Genomic DNA, 24057 nt, shown 5'->3' with positions numbered 1-24057 from the left:
TTTGGAAAATTTAGTTACTAGTATCTAATGTAATTGTCATTGAGGAAATGCAAGCTTTTTGTAAATAGTGTTACACTTATTTAAGCATGATGGAGTACATAAAACATACAATTACATGAAATAGATATAGGAAGATCTGGTGTGAGTGCAAATGAGACAACTCTCCATCCAAATAATTTTTTTTTAAACCAGATGCTCCGCAGGGCGTAGCTTTATCCGACCGAAGAGGTCGAACCCTGAACGGTATGGGCAAGTATAGATACAACATTCAAGCTGGATTCAGCTCTAAATTTGGATTGTGATTAAATATTTGACACAGCATAGGTTTCTGACACAGGATGAATGTTGTCTAATGAACTTAAAGTTTGTTTTTGCCTTTGAGCAAATCACTTTGCTGTTGAATATTAATCCTCTCAAAAAATGTTTGAAGAAATTTTCTTTTTATTTATCATATTTATGAAATCTGAAATGAGAAGAATTGAACACCCCTCTCCCCCCCCCCCCCCCCCCTCAATTTTTTTTCACATCCCCCTTTCCCTTATTCCAAAATTGATCTCTATTCAAATTTCTAATGGAGTTTGCAACAATAACTACTCATTTAAATACATCATAAAATATTAAAATGTAAAAAAAGTGCTTATAGTCACTAAATGGTTAAGATTGTTTTAATTTAGTAGTTGGTAGTAAAAGTGAATATACATTGTATATTGTATAATTGAGTTGATTAATCTGGACAAAGAAAGATAACTCCAATTTTCAAAGAATATTTCATAAAAAAACTGCAATTGAAAATTTCTTGCTATTAGGCAATATTGTGCAATTAGATATTTCTTTCTATTGCGCAATACTGTGCAATTGAAGATTTCTTGCTATTGCACAATACGGTGCAGTTGAAGATTTCTTGCTATTGCACAATACTGTGCATTTGAAAATTTCATGCTATTGCACAATACTTAAGTGCCAGTCTTTGTAAGAATCAGGCAATTTAGGTAAAAATTAAAACATGATTAGAAAAAACACACCGAGCTTATCATGCTATTTAATACTAACCATCATCCTGAGTTAAAAAGTATTAGTCTTTCGTTTGTGTGTGTCTGGTAATATCAAATAACTTGGTTAGAAAATTGGTTAGAATGATAGCAAATTACAGAGTTATCTCCCCTTATTCGTTAATTTCAAGTGCATTTCAACCAAATTGTATCTTCTATTACCAGAACGGAAAATGGAAATGAATGTTATTTTTGTGCATAACTACATTTTATGAACTGAAATCAATGTCAAATTGGATGGTTTTTTTTTTGTTATGTTTTTACCACTGCCTGATTCTTAGACAGACTGGCACTTAATTAATATAATAATTTTGCACCCCGATTTGGACCAACTTAAAAACTGGGCCCATAATCAAAAATATAAGTACATGTTTAGATTCAGCATATCAAAGAACCCCAAGAATTCATTTTTTGTTAAAATCAAGCTAAGTTTAATTTGGACCCTATGGACCTTAATGTAGACCAATTTATAAACAGATCCAAAAATTAGGAATCTGAATACACGGTTAGATTTGGCATATCAAAGAATCTGAATAATTCATTTTTTGATGAAATCAAACTAAGTTTAATTTTGGACCCTTTTGGCCCCTAATTCGTTTGGACCAAAATCCCAATATCAATCCAAATCTTCCTTTTGTGGTAATAAACCTTGTGTTAAAATTTTATAGATTTCTATTAACTTATACTAAAGTCATTGTGCAAAAAACAAGAAAAATGCTTATTTGGGACCTATTTTTTGCCCCTTATTCCTAAACTGTTGAGACTAAAACTCCTAAAATCAATCCCAACCTTCCTTTGGTGGTCATAGACCTTATGTTAAACTTTCACAGATTTCTGTTTACTTTTACTAAATTTATTGTGCGAAAACCAAGAAAAATGCTTATTTGGGCCCTTTTTGGTCCCTAATTCCTAAACTGTTGGGACTAAAACACCCAAAATCAATCCCAACCTTCCTTTTATGGTCAAAAACCTTGTGGTTAAATTTCATAGATTTCTATTTACTTTTACTAAAGTTAGAGTGTGAAAAAAATTCTTATTTGAACCGAAGACGACGACTACGGACGACGACGACGCCAACGTACCAATATACGACGTACAAGAAGTAAACCATTATAGGTCAATGTACGGCCTTCAACACGGAGCCTTGAAAACACATTTTGCCAAAATAAGTCATGAAACATATATTTCTGAAACTTTGTGATCATTGTCCTTTACAGAAAAAGACACCTTTTGGCCTATTTATTGTTGTTCTTTATGCATTGGTGAATTTAAATGTATATTTTACTTCATTAAGATTTATCTTAAATTTTGTACAAGTTAAAACCATTTTTAAGCAATATTTTGTACAGGTTTAACATGTATGAGGTACTTTTGTACATGTTATAACTTGTATTTTTACATTATACAAGTTATAACATGTACAATATTTTTGTACATGTTATAACCTGTACAAAATCGCAACTTGTACACGACATATACACATATCTTATTTAATTTTATTCCATACAATATGTTTACCTTCCATAATGCCTCTTGATAAACTTTATCCGCTTTTCCCCTTTTAAATATGTCCAAATGATTGTGTGACTTTACAAAAAAATTCACACAGTTAAAGCTTATTTGACGGAAATAGTCAAAATTATACTAAACCAAGACGAACCAGAAAGTTGGGTATGGTATAGCCTGTACAACAGACACAACTACATCAAATTATATGCATAAGAGGACGTTTCTCCTCCTTTTACTTTGAAGTTACCCAGTTTTAAAAAGTACATAAATTTCTAAATTGCACAATTTAAAGAACAAAATTATACCGCTGGCTTCACTTGTAGAGCACCCGCCTCAACAAAACTCATTTTTAAGAATTTTTTACACTCAAAAAATTTCGCTCGCTCGCCCCATATTTTTTTTAGATTTTGTCCAAAGAACTATAAAACAAATTGGTGTGGCATAATGCTAGGCGATATGAAAAATATGAAGTGAAAGGAACAGGTTCCATCCCAAATCTTTGAGACCGAAAACTTAGGTGTTCGAGGTGGTCTAGCGCGTCGGGCATAGTGCATAAAACCAAAGAAAACAATACATGAGGTGTTGCGTATATAAAGATAAATAAAAAGCAAAATTATAAAAAAAAATACAGATAATTACTGTTTTTACATTATCCATAACCGTGATAACGTGTCTATTTTAAAATAGTTTTGTTGTAATATAAAATTGAGAATGGAAATGGGGAATGTGTCAAAGAGACAACAACTCGCCCAAATAAAAAACAACAGCAGAGGGTCACCAACAGGTCTTCAATGTAGCGAGAAATTCCCGCACCCGGAGGCGTCCTTCAGCTGGCCCCTAAACAAATATATACTAGTCCAGTGATAATGAACGCCATACTAATTTCCAAATTGTACACAAGAAACTAAAATTAAAATAATACAAGACTAACAAAGACCAGAGGCTCCTGACTTGGGACAGGCGCAAAAATGCGGCGGGGTTAAACATGTTTGTGAGATCTCAACCCTCCCCCTATACCTCTAACCAGTAAGTCTCGTTAACCAATTTAACTAAGTTGATATCCATTGTGTTTGATTTGATGGTTTATTCTAACATTATATCAATTTTCTTTTAAGATATGAAAACAATAAATAAGACAGCATTATTGATACTACTGAAAGTATTCGATGTTTTAGGTAAGATATGCTAAGCTTATAAAACGCAATTATTGTCCGTTTGACAAATTAATATTTTTTTCTTCGATGTATATTAAAATATGATACATGTTTATATGAACTCTGACTTTTAATTTCATAATTTTGGGTCAATAATTTAAAAAGTTTCCCATTGCGACTCTATGTTATTTTTTTTAAAGTTGATTACCTGATGGAGTTAGTATAAGTAGTTTAACGGTCTTCCAACCAAAACACAAACAACATTCATGTGCAGTACAATAGCATTACATTTTTTTTTTAATTGTAATTCAATTTCGTGCAGGGTTGATACCTGTCACAACAGTATTTGTGGGAACGGAGGAAACCATTGTTCTAAACTGTACTTGTTTTCAAGAAAACAACGGCAACTGGAAAGGACCAAACCGATCATCACCATCTTTCAAATTTAACGAGACATACTTAATTCAATATGCACATGGACTACATTTGAATCCAAAATTGGAAAAGACAAACGTTCGTGTTGTTGGTGATTATGCCAAAAAAACATGTAATTTACTGATAGAGGATTTTTCAACGGACAACGAAGGCAAATACAAATGTCAATATATTGAAAATGATATAACAAACATTCAAGTATACGAAATTTTATTGACATGTAAGTATGCTTTTTCAAATTATTCACAAGAAATAAAAATAAGGAACAGTTCAGGTCTGCCTCAATATTTGAACACTTATATTTAGTATTTCATCGGGTGCACACAAGACTGCAACGCTGGCACTATGCATTTTTCAAAGTCTCCTTGAACTGTGTAGTATTATAATATGATGTTCTTCTTTCGCTTTAGAACTAAAGCTATGTTCTTATTCCAATAAAAAAATGAGGTATATTTTGAAAGTTTTTTGTTTTCCGTTTTAAATCGAAATAATTCTATCATACTATGCTTTTTGCTTATCTTTACACTGGTAGGTATTATATATGTTAAGACTATATACCTTACTTAAACACAGAATTAAGATTGCCAAATACTATGCCTACTTGTGTTAAAATTAACGCATGTAACATACAGTATGACAAGACATTTAATTTCTTTTAATTTTGCTGTCTTTTATCAGTCTTTTGTCGTTTTTTTTTTCTTTTTTATCAACGTTCAAATTACACTTTAAATTTAAAATAACTTTACAAAATGAGTAGTACATTTCTTCTAAAAAATAAATCATATTTTAAATTACCAATTGTTTATTGTTTTGAAATTATTGTAAGCATTTCCCGTAGTTAACTTCTTACAAAATTGTATGTTTTTTCAGTATCTGTTCTTTTGATACAGATCCACCTTCAAACATGAATATACTGCATATACAAGAGGGTAATACTATCCAAGCTATAGAAGGAAAATCACTGGTATTAATATGCAATGTTCAAAGTGGAAGACCAGTCGAAATAATGCAGTGGTCATCAAATGGAACAGTTTTAAAAACAGGAAATAAAACAATAACATATAGAAAAATTGCATCCACAAAAGATCACATGACAACATACACATGTTCAGCCTTCAATTCTGCATCAAAAATGCCATTGGCAAAACATATTCGTTTGGACATTTTAGGTTTGTCATACAGTTTTAGTAAACCGACTGCTTGGGCACAAAATATATTAAATATTAGATTTAGGGTTAATGATGTAAATATGAAAAAATGTGCATGCCTGGAATGCGTGTTTTATAATGTTTAGCATGTTAACGTTTTTCATTAAATCACATTATTTTCGATATATTCTAGTATTTTTAGGTAAATGTCAAATATATAGCTAATAAATAAATTCGTATGTTATCAATTTTTCCTTATAATGTAGTGCATACACGAAACTAAATGATTATGAACATATGAAGGAAATATTGTTTTTTCGAATTTGTATTCTAAAAGGTAAGCCAAGAACAGAATTAAACACGAGTTCTTTCAACGGGACAAACATCCAAGAAGGAAAATTGTTTACACTGTGTTGTATCACTGAAAGCAATCCTCCAGCTGATAATATAATATGGATTAAAGATTTACAAAAGATAAAAAGTAAAAGTAACAGCAACAACTGCGTTGAATTTTTGCCAATATATAGAGAACATGCCGGAAACTATACATGCATTGCAAAAAATACCATTGGTTCATCTAGCGTCAGGCAATCTGTTCGTGTTTTGTGTGAGTACTGTGAAGTTTTATTTTTAAACAAATGACATAACATTCATTAGGTAGTTATATTCCTGGTAGGATCAAACAAATCGAAATGTTAAAGTGAGTTGCCTGACTGCCATCACATAACGTATATCCCACACTTCCATCCTTATATCCGTGCATTGCAGATATTCATTCGCATGATTCATCTAAAGTGTAAATTTGGTTGTCTTACCACATCAACAAACTCACTGTCACTCATTTTAAGATATTTTGTTTAAAAAATTTTAACCGCTATCATGTCAGCAGAATGATAATTGTTCTTTTGTATTTCATATTTTCATGTAAATCGCTTTAAAAAGAAAAATTAACAAAATATAACGTAGATTTCAATGTATATTACATAAGTATGACATTTACATGGACTTTTGTCGATATTGTATTCATATGACTTGTGTATGATTAATGACTCAAGTATTATGCATACAAACTTAACAATAGATACAGAATCTTGGTATGATTCAAGTAAATGCAACACATTTTAAAGACATACTTAACATAAGATCACATGTAACAATTGTTTGATATTTTTTGAATTGCTGTTTTTTTGCAAGTTCGTATATATGAACGCATTTACTTCATATAACAGAAAAAATATACCTGTATACAACTTATAAATTGTTTTTTTTTTCTATTATATAGACCCACCGGATGTGGTTATTCATTTGAAAACGTTTAATGACATGGTGCAACTTACATGCAATGCCTTTGGTGTACCAACTGAATATCGTTTTGGTAAATGGGAACATCGTTCAGGTTTCAATGAACATATAAGATATATAATTGGAACACACGCAGGACATCTGTTCATTCAGAAAAATAAATTGCAAAACAGTGGAATTTACATTTGTAATGTGAAAAATGGTGTCGCTACTAAAGACGGGCATCTTTTCCAGACATCTCAGATATCAATCCAGTACGAAGGTAGTTTTACATTCAAGTAACGAATACATTTTCATGCAATTGCACTACAGATGCAAACAGATCAATCGAAATTTTCTAATTTTTTTAGAGGCTTTTTTACATTTTGTTTGCAACACATGAGTCGTACATCTTGTCTCAATACACCTTTCATATGAGTGGTCGTTCGTATAATTGGAGGTATGAAAATACCGTATGAAATTTTCAGCGCTTTGGTTTTTAATTTAATCGCGTTGGTTTTTACTTTCAACGCTTTGGTGTAAACTTTCAACTCGTTTGTTTTTACTTTCAATGCGTCGGTTTTTACTTTCAACTCGTTTGTTTTTACTTTCAATGCGGTTGTTTCACTGGCAACGCTTTGGTTTTCACTTTCAACGCGTTTGTCTTCACTTTCAACGCGTTGATTTGTTATTCATACGGTATGAAATACCAACACGTTGGTTATCAATTCAATACCGTAAGTTTTGTACTTTTATCAGCCAATCAAAATGTGTGTTACCCTTCATATTAAGAATATTTTATGTTAAGTACACTCTGAACTGTTGTTACAAATACTAATAAATAAAAAGTAAAACCGTGATAAACGAAGTTTCAATAGATGAACAAAATTGAAAAAAGGAGTTCAGTATATCTATCATTCGGCTGTGTAATATATTTCCTATTTCAGGACCGCCAATATTTGTTTCTTTCAATGATACAGTGTATAGTAGCCCATCTGATGAATATGTGGTAGTTGAATTGAGGATTGTTAGTTCATTTGAGATACTAGGAACATTAGAAACTAGGATGCATTCCTATGAAGCTACGGAGACGTTATACAATTCAACATGCAATGAGGGTCTAGCATTTTATGGAGTGAACATTGGAGTTGTATGTACTAGATTGTGGTTTTCTCTTCGACTGTATGAAACAGATAATTTAACAAATGTTACTGCTACTGTTTGTAATAGACATGGTTGCACCAATAGATTCATTGAAATTGTTTCAGGAAGTAAGTTTATTTATGTTTGTTGATGATGTTATGATTAAATTGAACGGTATTATTTGATAGGTATATGGTCTGGAATTGTGCAATACCTCGCAAAAATTAATATTAGTAAGCTATCATTATTGTATTCATGGCAGTCCTTTTTAAAGTTACCAGGGAGTTAGGTTATTTGTTATTTTACACCCAATTCAATACACCTTATCGCCATTTGTCTGCCATTACTGGATATCACACAGGTTCCTGTAAAATTTTAACGTCATAAAACAAAATATATGACGCCACAATGGAAAAGTGATTGTTGCATGCGTCAAAAGGTCAAGCGGCCGTGTTGGCCGGCCGAGTAGGCAAATAGCGATAAGGTGTATAGAGTTGTAATAATATATATTTATTTTTGGGACCTCAAAGTTTTTTTAAGTTGCATTACAGATTTACATTAGTTTCTGATAACTGCATCTTTTTTTATTTTCGTTTTTTTTTTGTCTTTGTTTTCTATCGTTGTTTTCTGTTGTTATTACAAGCAAAAAGGCAAAATATACGAAATTCGAGGTAAAAGCGACAATACCATGCTAAAAAAAAAGTAGAAAAGTCAAATTTATCCACAAATCACGACATGATTTTTTTTTAATTGAGCCTCATCAAAAGAAGCAATATTCTAAACAACAATTTCTTTGCATGCAAGCTATTTTCGATACATTGGAAGAACATACAAATTCTCATGTTAGGATTTTAGGATTGTATTCATGGATATAAAATCTATTCCTTAAAAACAGGAAAACAACATTCAAAAGTACTTACATTATATTATTACCGTAAAATTTTTGCGGTATATTCGAATTGAGTGTTTGACAAAGTTTATGTTCTTTAAGGACCTTGTATATTATTAATTTTTACGATCTTTGATTGTTTTGTCTTACTATTTTATTGCTGTTGTTATAGAATCACACAATGACACAAGGTTGGGTTTTGTGTGGATTAGTGTTGTTGTAATATTAATTGCTGTACTAGTAAGCTTGGGAAAACTTGTGTACATGAAAATTCAAATTAGAGGTAAGACATTATACAAAAAAATATACTTGTATCTCAACAAAAAGGAATTGTTGTATCGTTGTCACTAGAACAATCACAAGTTAGTTGACCGTAATGAAATATCCGTTACACAGATGATTGCGGATATGTTTTCATGTCGTACATTTTTTTTTCTTACAATCCCGTCCTCTTTTCCCGAATGTGACCCACCGAATCAGACTTATTCTCTTCATATCGTGGGACCACTAAAGACGATCGTACTCTGAGAGGTACACTTTCGACACGTTAATCATAAATGAAAGTGAAACTGGCTAAGTTTTACCCTTAAGTATCGCTGATGTATTAATATTCATCATATAGTCCGGTATTTTTTGGGGGCACCAAAAACATACTTGATTCATTATGATGTTAAAAAAAATATCATTGAATAACAGTGTTAGTGTGTTGCACTATTGTTCGACAATTCAGTATTCTGTAATGGTAGACAATATTTAATACCTAACATACATTGTTTTGTTTCCAGATAGAGGAAGAGATGAGAATAGCATAAGGTAAACAACTAAACTGGAATATACATATAAAATGAATTAATTTATAAATCGATTACATTTTTATAACGCGAAAAAAAAGAATGTCAGGATTTGTTTTGTTTTTAAATGACCAGACTACCATGCAAGAAAACAGTTCTCCTAAAATCGTTGTTTGTCACTGATAACGATATGTTGCGAGTGTTGGTTTTACCTTAATACTAGAAAACTTGCCTTTAAAATTTCTCTCAAATAAAAAATAATAATAATTGCATATTGTTTCTTTTATTCAAGTGATTTAGAACTAAGATACGAGACACAAGGTAAGTGTTATTATGTACATTAACATTTTATCAAGACGGTATGCTCATGTAGCTAGTTTGATTATATTTTTCTCTAAACAGTTCTGGTTCCATGATGTTGTCAGACAATAACGATATGCTCATATTAAATTTCATTTGTTGATGAATTTTTAAACCAAAAATAGTATGTTATTTATAAGTTATTAAAAGAACGGACATGTTGTTGCAATAAAGAAAAAAATGTATGCCTAATTGACACATATGTTCAACAAATCTTAAGCCGAGTCATTATGTAGATATATACATGCATGTGACAAATCACGTATATTTAGTTACCAGTGCTTAATTGAGGTTTTTTTCTGACCAAGATATGAAAATACAATCTCCGGTTCCTGAAACCACGAAACACGTGTTTTGGACAAAAAAAACTACATGTATTTGAAAATATCCTTTTAAAATACTAACAAAGGGGGCATTTGTTTAAAAGATAAAGACTCAAAATATATTTTGGAACAATAAACTAATAGAACGAGAATTTGAAACTGCTATCGATAATCAGGTTGTCTGTATATTGACATGGTAAAATAATACATGAGTCACATACAATATGAAGCTCTTTTGTCTATTGAGCGCATTGAACGAGATCGAAATGATTCATAGTGTGTCTAAAGGTTGATATTTAACAGGATCAATATGCTGACAACCTGATAATCGATTTATCGGCTAGTATGTGTGTATTGTTTAGGATAGGAAAAAAGTGATTTCTTTGATTCCCTTGCAGACCAGAAAATGACTTGATACGTTCAGGTCAAACTTATATTGATGCGTTTTAATGATATTTTTACTAATTTAAATACCTTTTTAACACAACATTGAAATCAGGACAATCACATATAACTGCTAATCATTTGGTTCTTCATTAAGTTCATTCGTGCTAGCAGTACATGTTAAATTATTTATGTATGAAACATATTTGTATGCTGATAAATCGAGCTGACAGTAAACAGATCCGTTAAAAATGGCTATGACTGCTTCAAAATGATTGTGTTCGTAATCTTTAGAATTCGTATCAAGCTACAAAATATTGGAATTCTTGAAACGACGTCTTTCATGTCCAACTCATCTTCCTGGATATTGATTAGTGTAGTATTAACATTATAAGAAGAAACATCACCATAAAATGTATATGGTCCGAGACCACAATTACGAATATAGTCCCTAGTGTTGACAGTGGGTTACTTGCCATTAATTTTTATACCTTTCAAATTTATTTCTCCATGTTTAATGCCTCAAATTGCAAGTAGGGGGGGTGAAATTACATTGTAAAAAAAATTGAGTCCAGAATTTTAAAGGAAATTAGTGATTTGGTCCAGCTGAAAAAGGTTAAAAATTAGCACTTCGGAAGCTGTCAAAAGATTTCAAGACGCCCTAAACATAAAATTGTCCATATTTTGAGTGAGAGCCGATGAAGTTTTCTATAATTTTGATATAATTTGTCCCAAAAGTAGTACAACACACTGTAAAAATTTCTTTGAGAAAGCGCAGGTGGGATTTTTTTTATTTTCATTTATGTTCTAAAAGAATTGCACTACGAAATAATTGTGGTCTCGGACCATATTGGATCATTTAGTTGAGATATTGAAAATAATCGAAACATTCTAAATGAGAAGTTTTCAAATGTGCCAAATTCAATATGATTGACTTCTTATTTTTAGTTTTATTGTTTTGGTGAGTATAAACGTGTCCATCTTTTGTATAAGGGAGTATTTACATTGCATGATTATTAAATAAAAGCTATACAAATGTACTGGTACATAAAATTGAGTGCTTTATCATGACAATGTAATCTAAAAAATCATATATCCTGATTATATGATTAGGAGAATCAGTGGAAAATCGTCTTTACCAGACTACTGACTTTCTTGAACAGACTGAGCCATCAGATAGATATCGAAACAGTGTTATGTCAACAATGTCAACTCAGGCAAATGTTCTAACAGGTAATGGTAAATTACTGTGTTATTTTTGCATTTATCGTTATAAACAATATATATCATTGACGACAAATCAGTGAGAAATACTGAATTCAACAAGCTACGATTCATTTTGTAATTTACATTTTTAGTGTTTGTCAATCTTCTATATATCCAATAAAATGTTTCTGATAAAGTGTGTGGTTCAATGTTCTTGTGCTTTAGCTCACATGGCCCACTTGACGTCCGTCGTCTGTCTTTAAATTTTACAAACATCTTCTCCTCTGAATTCTCCTTCGAAACTACTGAACCAAATGCAACTAATATAAAAAAGAATATGTGGTTTGATTGCCAATGAGACAACTTTCCACAAAAGACCAAAATGACACAAACATTAACAACTATAGGGCACCGTACGGCCTTCAACAATGAGCAAAGCCCATACCGCATAGTCAGCTATAAAAGGCCTCGATAAGACAATGTATAACAATTTAAACGAAAAAACTAATGGCCTTATTTATATACAAAATGAACGAAAAACAAATAGGTAACACATAAACAAACGACAACCATTGAATTACAGGCTCCTGACTTGGGACAGGCACATACATTAATAATGTGGCGGGGTTAAACATTTTAGTGGGATCCCAACCCTCCCCCTAATCTGGGACAGTGGTATATCAATACAACTTAAGAACGAACTAAACAGGCTTAATTCATCAGATGGACAAAAATACAAGTGGATTAAACTTGGCCATAATCTTCATTAGGGTATCTAGTTTAAATGACGTGTGCTATGACCCGGCCTGCCGATCAGTATGGCCGACATATTAAAAAATAGACCAAAGGGGTAAAATGTAGATTTTGGCCTATATCTCTGAAACACAAGCTTCAAGAGCAAATCTGACAACTTGAAGGGTAAACTTGTACATCAGATCAAGATCTAGCTGCCCTGACATTGTTTAGTTTTCTATGTTGTGTCATGTGTACTATTGTTGGTATGTTTGTCTCTTTCATTTTAAGCCATGGCGTTATCAGTAAATTGAAAGCTAACTAAATATTACTAGTATGTTATATACATATTATACATTTTCATGGATCTACAATCTGTCGATACCCGTAACTTGGCATTGAACACGGTCATGTTTTTCTCTGGCTGTTTATGACGCCTTTACACTAAATCCATTGTATGTTGGATGTGTACGGATTGAGTGTTTAGTCTTAGAGGCATGATTTTTTTATAAGTTGTTAGTAGCTTTGAACTAGCTGTCAGATAACTGCAAATACTCTCAGATCTGTTTATTGTGTCTTTTTGTGTCGGGATGTATAAGTACCCGGCCACGTTCACTTATAATTTTAGTCTATCTGATGAGTTAAGCCTTTTTCAACTGATTTTTATCATTCGTTCTTATGCTGTACTGTTAAACCACTGTCCCAGGTTAGGGGAGGGTTGGCATACCGCTAACATGTTTAAACCCGCCACATTATTTATGTATGTGCCTGTCCCAAGTCAGGAGCCTGTAATTCAGTGGTTGTCGTTTGTTTATGTGTTACATATTTGTTTTTCGTTCATTTTTTTACATAGATAAGCCGTTAGTTTTCTCGTTGAATTGTTTTACATTGTCTTTTCGGGGCATTTAATATGTGACTATGCGGTATGGGCTTTGCTCATTGTTGAAGGCCGTACGGTGACCTATAGTTGTTAATGTTTGTGTAATTTTGGTCTTTTGTGGATAGTTGTCTCATTGGCAATCATACGGCATCTTCTTTTTTATATGTTGTCAGTTTGTTTTCGATTTATGACTTTGACAGTCCCTCTAGTATCTATTGTCTTTCTTTCAGACAATTCGGACAATCTGTTGTTGGGTTCCTATCCCTGAATTGGTACTTTAACGGAAGTTTTGCAGTTTTCGGTTATTATCTTGAATATTATTATAGATAGATATTTACTGTAAACAGCAATACTGTTCATCAAAGTTAGATCTAACAAGAATGTGTCCCCATTCCACAGATGCCCCATTCGAGCTATCATTTACCATCTTTAGTGGACCGTGGAAATGGGAGAAAATATCTACTTTGGCATTAAAATAAGAAAGATCATATCATAGCGCGAGTGAGGCATCCGTGTACTATGGACACATTCTTGTTTTATATTTGTATAGTAAATACTAAACAGTGCCACAGGAGGTTCTCGATTGCGATACACAAATTAACATACAGCAGTGCTAAACTAAACTAGATTTTATTTTTACTTTAACATTTTTTTTCATCACAATCAGTGCACAGCAATAAATAGCAGAATAAAAATATGTTTTAAGTCCCTAGCTAAAAAAGATTTAATAATCTGGTGATCTTGATTACTATACATGTTTTCTTTCAATTAAACTTTCCAAGTTTTTACGAGATTATATTTTGTTTTCAGAAAACGAAACACATGCAGAAAGATCCAATGTAACAAGACGTACACAGGTAGGTATTTGAATTTCATTAAGACTTGATCATGTTTCTTTATAAATGATATATCTAGACTGACGTCACTGCTACGTGCGACGCGCTTTCTCCGTTTGCGTTCACCGAGATAACTTTTACAAATTATAAGCCAAATGAGATTGACAATTAAAATAAATGACGATTGTAAAAATCATGATAATTTTAGGATGCGAATAAGTTAAGTTTTTGGGTGTGCAAGTTTGACGTGTTCATCCGCTTCCGGTTCTAACAAGACTTTTACAACTTCTTCTTTTAGATCTATTTTGCTATTGTCTTCCGATACATTTTTGGTAATTAGAAATCCTTTGCTTTAAATAAAAGCTTGAATTTGAGAGCTGTAGGTGAAGGTAAAAAAGATTTTTTTTTATGGATAATACAAAAACTTTCATTGCAATAAAATACCCTGTTCATATGTTGTGCTGTTTCACCATTTCCCTAGTAGGCTTAGGTCAGGGAAGGGTTGAGCGCTTGTTCACATGTGTAATTCTACATAATGTTGTAAGTGCCTGTCCCAAGTCAGGAGACTGTCATTCAGTGGTTGGCGTTGTTTTCTGTCTATTGTTGTTGTTTTTTTTTTTTACATTAATCAGGTCTTTACGTTTCTCGTTTGAATTTTGTATTACATTTTTCATTTTTGGACCATTCATAGATGACAAATCTGCGGAATCAATTTTGCTCATTGTTGAATGCAGTTCGATGATCTTTACATTTGCAGTTGTTTTTTTTGTTCTTTGTAATTTGGTGTTTGGTTGAGAGTTCAACTTATTTTATTGGAAATCATAACAAATCTTCTTTATTTATTTTTATATCTGGTGTGCCAGGAAAAAACTAAAGCTTAATTGAAGCGATGTAAAATGAAATTATTAATTATGAAAAATGATCTTAATATTTGTATTGTTATTAATAAGCACAATAATAACAGATAAAATTGCAAATCATAAGTTTATAGAAACAGATATGTTAACTACAATGTAGATAGTATAATATAATGACTCTCAAAACTGTTCATATCGTTATTACATGTATTTTTCTTAAAGAATCAAGAGACCAATATGAATTATGCTGAAGTCGTATTCGAAGCAGCAGGACCCTCCACTACTAAAAACGCTAGGCCTTTTATTCATGGAGCTGAAGACAAGACTGATTATTCTGAAATAGACTTATCGTGCTGAGCCAGACTAAGTGCTCTTACGTCTAGCAGTGAAAGTGACGATGATGACTTTGTGTATGTGGACGGCATAGAAAATTATGCTCAAAAGAAAAATGAGCATGTAGCGTAGTTATTTTATACACGGTATGGTTGAAGAATGTATTCACGGTGCTATATATAGAAGTGCATTCATTATTCAAATGTTTTGATTAAACCAAGAGACATCAATGTAAATAAATTCTACAATTGTATAAAATGAAAACCTGCCTTTAAATGGTCTTTCATATTCATCATTTGAACCATTTGTACATATTCTATTGCTATCACTTTCCGTCCGTTATCTGTCGTCCGTTGTGTCTTTCATCGTCTGTTCCCTTTTACAGAAATAATCTCCTCCGAAACAACATTTGTACTAGCACGAATAAAGGCAAACTTGAATCTGACACGGACAAAAATTACTATGAACCATAGATTTTTATGACAACTGCAAGACGTCTTCTCTTAAGTGTTTGTCCATGAATGAGGATTTCTGTCCGCTTTTATTCCGTTTGCATACATTTATATTGAAAATCAGAAGGTCTCGAAAGGTGCTATTTTCCAAAATATGAAACAAGGGCACAAAAATTCAAACCAAAAACGTGTATAGAGTTTCAAACAAGAGATAACTGCGCATCATATGTGCAAGGTTTAGAGAGTGTCATGTCCAAAAGCTGAAACTTTAGCTTAAAACTCGGCTTATTCAAGGGCTTCTATGGAAGAATAATTCGAGATTTCACGGAGAAGGCTTGGACAATTAATTGTGGAGAAGATACATGCAGTATTGTAAGGTTTTCAACATAAAGGGAAGAGTAAGTGTCGCTCATATATGTGTATGTGCATCTTACATAAAACACAAAAGAGTGTAAACAAGGGAAATAAATCCCTCTGATATAGATAGATTTGAAATGTGTAAAAGAGTCAACAACCCGACAAAAGAGCAGAAAATAGCCCAATACCACCAACGGTTTTTAAACACGGAAAGAAAATACCACACCAGGAGGCCGGCATCAGCTAACCCCTTAAATAAAATATGTACTAGGTCAGTGAATATGAACGTCACGCTGTACGCCGGAGCATATAAATGATCTACGATTAAAAAACACACACTAGACTAACAAAGGCCATCGGCTCCTGACTTGTGACGGGCACAAAAGTGTTGATGATTTTGTTGTATCTATCTTTTATATAAATATAAAGTGCCTAGAAAATCAACATAACAATGTTAGAGTAGATCTGGTTCGTAACTTCCTCCACGCTTGCGGAGTTTTCATTGTTATACAACATATTGGTAAAAATCATTAAAGAACAAAAACAGTAATAATGAGTCGAATAATGATTTTTGACCATTTTGACCTCCTTTATATTTTTCTCGATCTAGTTGTTTTTACAATTAAAATATTAAATGTTTGTATATATTATATATTTCAAGATAATAGGCAAAAATGAAGAAGAACAAATGATAAAATTCGTCATTTAAGAGCGATGATAACTATTTTAAGAAGTCGAATAACAAAATGAACGTGAATCAAATTTGGGTAGAGCTCAATATTCCGAATACTTTTGCCAGTCAGATTTTCTACATTTATAGCGGTTTTCAAAGTAAACGACAATATACTAGCATTTTACCCCTATGTTCTCGTTGGTTGGTAGGCGGGATTATCGGATACATTTAAGCCAGATACCCAAATTATAATTATGATTATGAATAATTAAATCAAAACTGTCAGACGACTTCTTATAGGAGTTACATTGTATGTTTGGTTAAACTCGGCCAAGTAGTTTCAGGGGATTTTTTTGTTAAAATTAACGACGACTAAGACGGGCGACGAACGCCAAATGATGACAAAAGCTATCTTAGTTTTGGTCCATTGGGTAAAGTGAGCTAAGTATCGAAGTATACCACCATTAAGGCAGGCGTTACAGTAGAAATTGTATTCTCTTAGTCATCAATAGAAGATGTGTCCCTAAAAACCAATTATAGTCAAAATTTACGTAGAAATATCTTGATATAAAAATTAAGAAATATGGTATAATAATTGCAAGAGAGAAAACCATTTGTGCGTTGGATGTCAATTATGAAAACTTTTAAGTACTGATGATCATGAGTTTCTGTCTTCTTATAGACTACTAGAACACACCCGTGAAATCACGGGTCTATGACTGAATTAAAGAATATAACTATGCGTAAGCCTTATTTTAGTATTGGCATTGTCATCTGAAAAAGTCATGGCGATTATAAGATGCACAGTTGTCTCTGCTTTCAACATTTTTCTGTTTGAACCCGTCGACCTGGAACTTATCAATTATTTGTATTATTAATTTTATTTGGAAAACAAAAGGGCGTGGAAAGGAGTATTTTTTAATCTACAGCATTGTCCTTTATGAGTTATAAATAAAGTTGAATTATTTGATTCGCTGTTCAGTAACGTCATTCCGGGTCCGTGTATATCTGCGTCCATTCGTTTTTCGTTTTGAAATATCATAAACAAAAAACAAAAAACGAAAGTGTTTTCGTTTTTCATTTTTGATTTCACAAAACAAAAAACGAAAAACAAAAGTATTTTCATTTTTCATTTTTGATTCTCCAAAACTAAAATCGAAAAATGAAAGTGTTTTCATTTTTCATTTTTGATTTCACAAAAACAAAAAAACGAAAAACGAAAGTGTATTTAATTTATCCTTCCCACACTGTTCAATTGTCATTCAAAAAATGACAATGTTGTCATTTGTCATTCATATAAAGGTCGTTAAAGTATACATGCACAGCGGTTGTCAGATCAATACTACTTTAATCGAAGATAATGTCGACGGATACAAAAGTCTTTAGCAATCGAAACAATATGGGTGCGTGAACTTTATTACTTTTAAGTTTAGAAAGGTCGATCCAAGATTATTAGAATTGATGACAAAGGTCCATCTGCCAGTATTTTACGAACTACGAGGACGATAATGTATTTTGCTTGATCAAATTTTCAAAATTTCCGCAATTTCACAATTCAAACTGGGATATTAAAGCCTTCAATTGGTTTGCCATTAGGAGCCTATAAAGTAGTAATTTTGCTTATTTGTGAAGACTATAAGGTGACATCAACTAGAAGCCGTTGATGGGGGATTTATATGGAATTGAGAATAGTGGACAAAAAATATAAATAATAGAGACAATGAACCAGGAAACAAATAAAATAGCAAGAATAATGGTGTTAAAATGTAATGAGAAGAGAATAATTGTCAAAAAGTATAAAGAATAGAGAAAAATGGCCTCAAATATCAAAGAATACAGAAATTAAGAACCCCGAATCCAGACAATCATACCAGTTGCCTTAATGAACGTTAGTTTGTCTCCAGGAGATAGTTATTGGTTATCATACGGTTTCTCTTTATTTCTATGTCTATTAATTAAGAAGCGTGCTTTCATTATTTGCCAACATTTTACATATCACATTATAAAAAAGACTTATTTTGCAAACTACCATAGATTTCCGGTAATTGTTCTGCATAGACCACACCACATTGGAGTCCCTGTAATTTTTTTTCAAGTGGACCTCAGTTACCCACCCTACCCCATCATGACATAAAAGTTAATAAACAAATGTCTACGGAAATATTTCTGTCCGCACAATGTGTAAAGGGGAGCTGGGTAGCTGATGTCTGCTGGAGAAAAAAATCAAGGTTGCTGTTTAGCTTATTTTTTTTCAAAGATAGATCCAAAGTTGGGGTCGAACACCCAACCCCATCCTTACCGAAAATGTAATAAAAATTGTCCTCACTAGGTGCAAAGGGAAGCTGGGTAGCTGGGGTCTACAGTAGAAAAATCCAGGGTGTTGTTCTGCTTAGTTTTTTTTCTAAAGTAGGTCTAAAGTTGAGGTCGTATACCCTCAACTTTAGACCTACTTTAGAAAAAAAACTAAGCAGAACAACACCCTGGATTTTTCAATCCTTACCGGACAGTTAATAAAAAAAATCTGCGGCAATACTTTTATCTGCACTAGGTGAGAACGTAAGCTAGAGATCTAGGGCCTACTTGATCAAAATTACAAGTTAATTTATAGCACGGATCAATCTTTTTTAAGCTAATGAATAATTTACTTGCCCACAATACTTTGAATACAAAGTCATATTTAAGCGAAATCCACTAGTTCAGAGGTAGAATGTTTTGTAAAAACAGTTTTGTGTGGCAAAACAAAGTTAAAGCACGAGTGCAACTTTCTTTTCTTTTAATGCAGAATTATTATTACTTTTCATGAACTATATGATAGGATGCCGATAATAAGGAAAGCTATTTCACACAATAGTGCAATTTAGCCATCATTAAAAAAAAATCATTTACGATCCTATAAACAGGTCCCCGCTCACATACAGTTATACACTAAGTAACCACATATTAGAGCAGGTCAATGAAAATCCATACTTAGGTGTAATTATTAGCGATAATTTGACATGAACAAATTCTGCAACAAAGCCAATTCTACACTTGGATTCATCAGACAGAACCTTAAACACTGCAACAAACATTTTAAGGAAACTGCCTACATCTCGCTAGTTCGATCAGTCTTAGATTACTCAGGCACTGTATGGGACCCATACCTACAAAAAGACATAAATCGCATAGAGAACATACAAAGAAGAGCAGCTAGATTTGTTTTCAAAGACTATAGACGTACTAGTAGTGTCACCTCCATGATGAAAGACCTTGGTTGGAAACCTCTTGTGGAACGAAAACGACTGGTACTACTGTATAAAATAGTGAACGACCTGGTAGCCATCCCCACTGAACATCATATAGAATTTGATACTAGACCATCCAGAACTTCTAACGCCAAACAAAACTTTTATCAGCAAATACTGACATTTATAAACATTCTTTTTTTCCACAAACTATCATTGATTGGAACTTACTACCAAATGCTGCCGTGAACTGTAAAACTGTGGAAAGTTTTAAGGCAGTTATATCGCGCGACTAGACATCAGTGGCGCACACACATTTCCTGGATAAGTTTTACTTCATTTCCAGTACTGTACAGAAAGTGTTGACTATTTAAAATGTAAAGCGGGCAGTACGCTGTGTAATATATCGAAAGCGATTGATTTTGCATTTTATTATATAACTGATAATGGTGTCTTCCTCGAATGCCAACATTTTATATCTTACCTATATTCCTTGAATGCCAACAAAAATATTTCAATAGATGTTTATATAATAACAATAAGTGTTTTTTATAAGTATTTAAATGTTAAAGATAATTATATATATACTGAACTTATAGAATTGCAACATTTCTCATATGGAGTTAGCCAAAGGGTTACAATTATTACGAATTTTAAAGAAAGAAAGAAAATTAAAACCTTTCATTACTTTTAATTCAAAAAATATGTTTGGAATGAATATGTTAATTACATAAGAAATATTAAACATTTGAATGAAATTTAAGTTTACTACAATTATTTCAAACTAAATAAAGATTAGAAGAGATTTGTTTAGTTCCATATCATTTTAAATATTTTTCAAGAAAATTCATGAAATAGGGTAACAAGAATTCCGATGAGTTGCGAACAAGACAAACAACATAACAATGTTATTTTACGAATCACTTACAATAAAAAATGTGAAATTTTATAACCAAAAAAATTATCATGAACAAACTGAACAAAACAAAATAGTAATCAAACTAGAGATACAAAGTTTCAAGAAATTTAATCAAGTAATAAGGTAGAATATTACAGCACACACAACTATAGAAATAGTGAGAAAAAAAAACCCTTCAAAGTCCAGAGTCGATTGTAGAATTTGTGCAAACTGGGATTCCTAACAATATGCGAATATAAACTTTGTGATGCAACACTTTTCAAAGTTTCATTTCCAGAGAATCAATTTTTGTTCAAGAAGAAGCAGCAAATTATGATTTTTAACAACTTAACAAACATGAACCAGATTAAGCTACCTGTAATTTACCTATCTGTTTAGTTAGTATGATTGTTTTGATAAGCATGTACTTTTGTTGTGTTAACTACTTGCACCTATTCCTTGAACGCCAACATAATTTTACAGGTAAATTGTCGGTAGATCAAAGGATGTTGGCATTCAAGGAATAAACCCTAATAATTACATAAGATGTATGTTTCATTATAATTCGTTATTCTGATTGGCTAACTGCACATCTCATGTTATTCCTTACGCAATTGCATTACACAATGAAATTCATCATTCATGATGACACGAGGTCCCACAATAAAGTGCAAAGGTGAATTTAATAAAAACTTGATAAAAATCGTGTTTTCATGATCCTAGCTAAAAAATGTAATTATAAATATTGAATGCTTCTTTTTGTAACTTCATAGAGTTGTAAAAGCGTTGACCGTGCGCACATTTTCAGAATGAAGCGCTTCCGCGTTTCATACAAAATGTATTTAGGTCAACGCTTTACACCTCAATGAAGTAACAAAAAAAACCCATTCAATTCTTAAATGAACCAGAAATGAAATTTTAAAATTCATTGAATAGTGTCTTTGACTGCTTAATTATATATTAAAAACTGATGATATAGTGGTTATATATTAATAAAAACATTTGAAGTACGTTTGAGTCTTATGCAATATTTGTGTTTATATATTTGAAAACTGGCTACTACCGACTGGCTGCTTGAGCCTGGTCTCACAAACTCCGCATTTTCATTACAGCCGATTACATTGAGTGTGTAGACAAAGGTAATATCTTTGGATCGCTTTTTTGTTAGCTGAACTATGAAGTAACTAGGTAAGGTATACTACCCTCCTGTAGAAGGAGCCTAGTCCTACAGACAGATTGATTGGTTATCTGTCGAACTAGTCTACTCTAAAGAAGGGTAGTTTACCTAACCTAATAATACAAGCAAGCTGACCAAGGAAATGCTACCTTTGCCTACACACTCAATGCAATCGGCTGTAACTTCTTTACATTACAGGTTGCAACACCTTGCCAAATCATTGGGTTCCAATAAACGTTTGGAAAATTAAGTCAATGTGCTTTCCCATAGGGTTTTATGCAGAACAATTACCGGAAATCTATTATGGAAACTTGCAAAAACAATATCAAAATCGAAATCTAACTGAACAATGAAGTTACTCATATTAAAAAGGTTGAGACATTGAAGGCAAAATAATATTTTTTTTTATTCTTGCATGTCTTATTATAATCAGACGGTAATTTTAGAGTTTACAAAGAAATTTAATATTAAAACAAAAATTAATATAGCGTTTCATTGGTTAAATAAACACTACAATACAAATAAAGGATTCTCAAATGATCATGACTTTTGCTTGTAGTAAAATGATCAATCAATCAATCAATCAATCAATCAATCAATCAATCAATCAATCAATCAATCAATCAAGAATGGAAATAAAAAATGTGTCAAAGAGACAACAGCCTACCAAAGAGCACAGCCGAAGGCCAACAATGAGTCTTCAACACAACGAGAAAATCCCGCAACCAGAGGCGGGCTTCAGCTGGTCTCTAAATAAAAATCTATACTAGTTATGTGAAAATGGACGTCACACTTAACTTAGATAAAAAAAAACATAAAAAACTAACAAAGATCAGAGTCTCCTGACTTGGGACAGGCGCAAAAATACGGCGGGACTAAACATGCTTTGTGAGATCTCAATCCTCCCCCTATACAACTATATCTAGCTTATGTAGAATAAACAAACACAACAATATGCACAGAAAAACTCAGTTTAAAAGAAATCCGAGTCCGATGACAAAATAGTAAACAAAAGAAGCTACACAAAATGAATATGATTCATAAATTAACAAAGAACTACTAACAGCAACTGACATGCCAGGTCCAGACCCCAATTAAACATATCGAAAGAATATATAGATATAAGAAGATGTGGTATGAGTGCCAATGAGACAACTCTCCATCCAAGTCACAGTGTGTAGCAGGAAACTATAATAGGTTAAAGTACCCTCTTCAACACGAATCCTTGGCTCACACCGAATAGCAAGTTATAAGGATCCCCCAAAATGGCTAGTGTAAAACCATTCAAACGGGAAAACCAAAGGTCTAAACTATATATATAACTAGAGGCTCTAAAGAGCCTGTGTCGCTCACCTTGGTCTATGTGTTTTGGTGATGGTGGTGTGTTCGTAGATCTTACTTTACTAAACATTTTTGATGCTTACAATTATCTCTATCTATAATGAACTTAGCCTAGTAGTTTCAGTGGAAAATATTTTGTAAAAATGTACAAATTTATGAAAATTGTTAAAAATTGACTATAAAGGGCAATAACTTCTAAGGGGTCAATTGACCATTTTGATCATGTTGACTTATTTGTAGGTCTTACTTTGCTGTACATTATTTTTGTTTACAGTTTATCTCTATCTATAATCATATTCAAGATATTACCAAAAGCTGCAAAATTTTCTTAAAATTACCAATTCAGGAGCAGCAACCTAGCAACAGGTTGTCTGATTCATCTGAAAATTTCAGGGCAGATAGATAATGACCTAATAAACAATTTTAACGCATGTCAGATTTGCTCTTAATGCTTTGGTGTCTCAGATATAAGCCAAAATCTACATTTTACTCCTATGTTCTATTTTTAGCTATGACGACCATATTGGTTAGTTGGCCAGGTCACCTGACACATATTTATACTAGATACCCCAATGATGATGGTAGCCAAGTTTGGTTGAATTTGGCTCAGTAGTTTCAGAGGAGA

General features: G+C 32.4%; 1 long non-coding RNA gene across 1 annotated transcript; it reads left to right on the top strand.

Moving 5' to 3' along the window:
* Window positions 1-6592: 6592 nt before the first annotated feature.
* LOC143058331 (uncharacterized) lies at window positions 6593-8875 on the top strand. The gene is made up of 3 exons (XR_012973011.1): window positions 6593-6859; window positions 7524-7847; window positions 8781-8875. It is a non-coding gene; the product is annotated as an uncharacterized LOC143058331 (long non-coding RNA).
* Window positions 8876-24057: the final 15182 nt, after the last annotated feature.

This window comes from Mytilus galloprovincialis, chromosome 14 (assembly GCF_965363235.1).
Source record: "Mytilus galloprovincialis chromosome 14, xbMytGall1.hap1.1, whole genome shotgun sequence".
NCBI classification, from domain to species: Eukaryota; Metazoa; Mollusca; class Bivalvia; order Mytilida; family Mytilidae; genus Mytilus; species Mytilus galloprovincialis.
This window is presented reverse-complemented; position numbering and strand designations above follow the sequence as displayed.